The sequence below is a fragment of the Podarcis vaucheri genome (genome assembly GCF_965113315.1).
Source record: "Podarcis vaucheri genome assembly, chromosome: 6".
Taxonomy (NCBI): Eukaryota; Metazoa; Chordata; class Lepidosauria; order Squamata; family Lacertidae; genus Podarcis; species Podarcis vaucheri.
In genome coordinates, this window is record NC_138764.1 from 4,516,856 (window position 1) to 4,521,886 (window position 5,031).

Below are 5,031 nucleotides of genomic sequence, written 5' to 3' on the forward strand. Positions count from 1 at the left end.
TGGCTCATCTAAGGGTGAAGTCCTGCTCCTGTCCATCATAATACTGGACAGATCAATACAGGGTTTTGAGAGAAGTTAATTTTAACTATTAAGTGAGAAATAGCAGCCACAGTCTAGGCCAGAAGTGTTTTCCCTTGGTGACTCCGCCATGTTGAAAAGTGTGTGTGTATGAATGGCGTTTCCTGTCCTGTCCAGAAATGCACTGTGCTAGATGAAGCAGGGTCTAGAACTTTTCTAAATAAATTGAATAAAACTGCTTAACCCACTGAAAGATATATTTGAAAAGTGAATATTAAGGGGAACAATGCCCATTGTTAAGCCAGGTAGGTAAAGTAATGGTGTCATGTCCTCCATTGTGACACATCCCCCTGCTGAATGACTTGGCTGAGCATTTGGGAAGAGCAACCACTTGAGGATAGCTAGTCCAGGCAAGAGGAGCTAGTTTGTGACAAAACAAATAAGTTTTCCAGTGCATTGAAGAGATTCTTTTCATCTCAAGTGTAAGTAGGATTTCTAATTCTTTCTACATTCCGCTTCTTTCACTTTTCCTTCCACGAAAATCCATCACTATATGGAGCTGCATGGGCTGCTGTCCTGGTCTTGTGGACAAGTGTGTTGGAAGGACAGAAGATAAACAATGAAATTTGCTACCATAACAACTTAGAGACAGCCACAAACTTGAATGGTTTTCTAGGAGAATTAAACACATTTGTGGAGTATCCATGGCTACTAGCCAGGATGACTTATGTATGGCCCTGAATGCCAGTTGCCAAAGAGCTCAAGTAGGGAGAGTGTTACCTGCTTCCAGGCTTTGCGTGGGCATCTGGTTGGCTACTGTGAGAACAGGAGGCCGGACTAGATGCAATTTGGGTCTGATCTGGCACACTCTGCTTCCATTCCCACGTAGTCTGTCTTCCTGCAAGCACTGAACTTCATTGATCTGACTTTCGCTGAGGTTTGCAGAATGCAAATTTGCACAGGCTTCTAAAGCTGTGCAATAATTATAGGAGGAGAGTACCTTAAGGACAAAAAGTCAACTCCTTGACGCTGGTGGACGTGCCAGTCTGCTTTATGGCAGCTTTACTGACAGGCTGTATCACTTGGCTGTCCTGGGTCTCACCAAAAAAGATTAGCCTGCTAAAAAAGACGATGAACTCAACTTAGTATCTGCTTGTTTCTTTTGAAAAAAACAAAACAAACAAGAAAACCTTTTGTAGGTCTTTCCATACCAATTACTTTTGAATTATGTATGCCTCATGTCTTCTGAATCTCATCTATGCCTATCCTTCAAATAAATAAGAAAAGGATGAATATCAAAAAAGGGATATTATCTTGGTGTCAGAACCAGTTCCTTCAGATGGGAGAGAGAAATTTTAAGTGAGCAGCCTGTCCTGTGAGCAAGCCTGGCCTGGAAGTTCTGATCAGGGCCAGGCTGTGCCACACGACCCGGCTCTTTTTGCCTATTGCTGTGGAGAAGCTTCCTTTTTGGTTTTAGGAAAAAGAAAGCCCGTTTTGCACAGTGCATCACTCAGTCTCACAAGGTGTAGAGATAGCCACCAGCCAGGATGGCTTTTAAAAGAGGATTCCACAAAAGTTTAGGTGGAATCTTCTTTTCTACAAGAAAGAAGATTCCACCTAAACATTAGGAAGAACTTCCTGACAGTAAGAGCTGTTTGACCGTGGAATTTGCTGCCAAGGAGTGTGGTGGAGTCTCCTACTTTGGAGGTCTTTAAGCAGAGGCTTGACAACCATATGTCAGGAGTGCTCTGATGGTGTTTCCTGCTTGGCAGGGGGTTGGACTCGATGGCCCTTATGGTCTATTCCAACTCTATGATTCTATGATTCTATGAAATTCATGGAGGATAAAGCTAAAAATGGCTAACTAGTCATGGTGACTATGTTCTACCCAGTGGCTCCAGCACCAGGGGCAGAGAGCAGCCGGGGCGTAGCTGGCGCATGTCCCGGGGGGCATGGCGCACATCCTGGGGGTGTGGCACGCGTCCTGTGGGGGCGTGGTGCCCAGCGTGGGGGGGGCAGCCATGATGGCACCCCACTGGGATTGTGGTGCTGGGGGCGGTGCACTCCCCGGCCCCCCTCTTCCTCCGCCAGTGGCAGAATAGCTCTGAATCAGAGGTGGGGAGAGTGCTGCTGTGCTTTGGGCCTTTGCCTGGGCATCTGACTGGCACTGTGAGAACAGGGGGCTGGACTAGATGAGCCCCTGGCCTGATCCCACTGGCTCTTCTTTTCTCCTCTCCTTCGGTCAGAGATCAGCGGCAGAACTGACATCTCCATAGTCCAAGGTTCAGGAGAGTGACGGACTTTCATCATGATATCTGGATGTTTTAAAGCCATGTGTGGGGAGTTGTAGACCCTTGCAGCCGAGCCACAACAAAAACCTCCTGGTGAATATATTTAGGATTACAACTTCCACCTTTATTCACATCTATGTAAGCCATCTTTCCTTCCTAGAAATGTTCAACAACATTTAAGGACATCATACCTCATTTCCTCACTCTTATCTATTTATTTATTTATTTATGTTGCCCGGAGCTGTGGCTAAATTTAATCCAGGCTATTGGACACAATAGCCTATAAATATGATTTCATTTGTAAATATTTTCCTTCTTAAGGCATCTAGGAATTATTACACTAACCACTAGCTCACAGTCTAATATACTGTTTTAAAAGAACAGTGTTTTAATCCTTGCATAGGTGAGAGGAGCAACTCTGAAGCAGGTAGTGGTGCTTGTTTGCTAGGAAATAAATAATCCCTCCCAGTGATTTATCATTATGTGAGTAAAGAACTTTTTGAAGCCTCCACATCAAGTCTTACTTTTATTGACTGCCTTCTTTAAAAATGAATTGTTAGGCTTAAACACAAGTTACTCTCCGCTGCTGCCATTCCTTGGGCAACTGTTTATTACCTCTAACTTGAAATAAATAGCATGCAAGGAGATCTATTTCTCCCTGCTTGAACAATTGGCTCTTTCCTAGTGCTGGCAATCAATAGTAATCTTTCTGGACAGAACTGCCATTAAAAATTAAATGCTAGCTGAAGTTACTACCCCTCTAACCTCATTACTCCCATAGCTATGACAGTAAGCAAAAGGAGCAGAATATAAACCATCCAGGCTATACATAATAAATTTTTAAATATATTGCACAAGCCTGTAATTTCCCCCTAGATTGAAATCCATCCATGTGTTTAGAACTGCTCATGTGGATGTTTCTGGTCTTATATGCAGCCAGATTTATAACTTTCATAAACATCCTATACAAAGCTGGAAAGCTGGAAGCAAAGATCCAAATGTTTGTTGTGTCTGTAGCCACAGTTAGTCTACCAGTTGGTGGTGGGGGTGGGAATCAAAGATCACACATGGTACAACTTATTTAAAAACAAATATACATGCATATGCATCCATGATTTATGATCATTCAGAATGTTTATGAATTATTCTGATTTAGAGAGCTGTCCATCGTAATTAAAAAATATCTTAGGAACAGATCTTGTATGCGTCAGGACAATCAAAATTGTGTTTTGATTATTTATTTATTTATTTATTTATTTATTCGCATGGACCGAATATGCTCCCTCAAACGGCATATGACCCTTATAGAAATATAATGCGTAGTGTTTTACTTGTCATATTCACTTTGAAAACTTAAGAAGAAGAAGAAGAGTTTGGATTTGATATCCTACCTTTCACTCCCTTTAAGGAGTCTCAAAGCGGCTAACATTCTCCTTTCCCTCCCTCCCTCCTCCACAACAAAGACTCTGTGAGGTGAGTGGGGCTGAGAGACTTCAGAGAAGTGTGACTGGCCCAAGGTCACCCAGCAGCTGCAGGTGGAGGAGCAGAGACGCGAACCCAGTTCCCCAGATTACGAGACTACCGCTCTTAACCACTACACCACACTGGCTGGAATATATGGCCTCCAATGAGACATTAAAAGGTTATATGCATCATTTAATAATATAAATTTCCATGCTGAATCTGTCTTATCCCAGTGGTTTAGGAGGAAACTTTCATCACGTCTATACCAATATGAGCCAAACTGGACATGGTACTAAAAGTGTGGCCGCTACCAATTTGATATTTAGCTCCTCCCTCTTCCCCTGTTTAGTTGATCATTCCTGTGTCCTGAAGTCAATCTTATCATTGTAGTGTGGAGCAGGAAAATACACAAAACCAAAGTTTCAGGAAACAGGTAAATTTTACTAGCGTATGAAGAGGCTTTGTGGGAATAGAGACATAGCAGTCATTATTCAGGGACAACTGCATGTTTAGCATCATTGCAGTTCTCAACTGTAGAGGTTGTTGGAGCAAGTTATCTACCCAGGAGCTGTCCTCAGTCCTGAAGGACATGTCCCTTACTTTCACTGTTGCATCAATTCCTAGTCAATATCTTTAGCTTCCTGTCACCTCTGCCTTTTGCCTCCATTTTATTTTTACCCAGCTTTATCCAACCCGTTAGATGTGTGATTTGCCATGTGGGTCACAGCTAAGACAGAAAAGGGAAGGGAAGAGGCACATGAGCTCCCCATCTTCTCTCAGTGGGTGGGAAGGCAGTGAGTACAACATTTGACTCCTGATGTTTTGATTGAAGCAACATATTCTAGAAAGATGACTAACCATCCAAACTCAAAATATGTTTTATCCTCTTCAGTATCTTTTTGCAATGGTTACATAATAAAGTCAAGTCAATCGAAAAATCATGGGTTTTTCAGCTTGGCAAATTCTTCAAAACAGAAATGACAGCAAACTTCCCAGTAGGCTTATCAGTGGCATAAACTCTTGACAAACCTTTTGCCAAGAAGCATTGGCTTCCATGCACCCCATGCAGCCTTGCGTCCTTGGGCTTTAGTTATCACCTGAAGAAAGAGCACCATTCTGGGATAATGGGCCCACTGATTATCATATGGACATTCAGATAATAATTCATTACACACACACACACACACACACACACACACACACACTTAAGTTACCCAGAAGACATTGCCACCAAACACAGACACACACATCTAGAAAT

The 5,031-nt window shown here is 42.7% G+C and overlaps 1 long non-coding RNA gene across 1 annotated transcript; it reads left to right on the forward strand.

Annotated features, from left to right (window-relative positions):
• Positions 1–404: 404 nt before the first annotated feature.
• Positions 405–4,530, forward strand: LOC309534506. The gene is made up of 3 exons (XR_014220761.1): positions 405–504; positions 2,265–2,447; positions 4,456–4,530. It is a non-coding gene; the product is annotated as an uncharacterized lncRNA (long non-coding RNA).
• Positions 4,531–5,031: the final 501 nt, after the last annotated feature.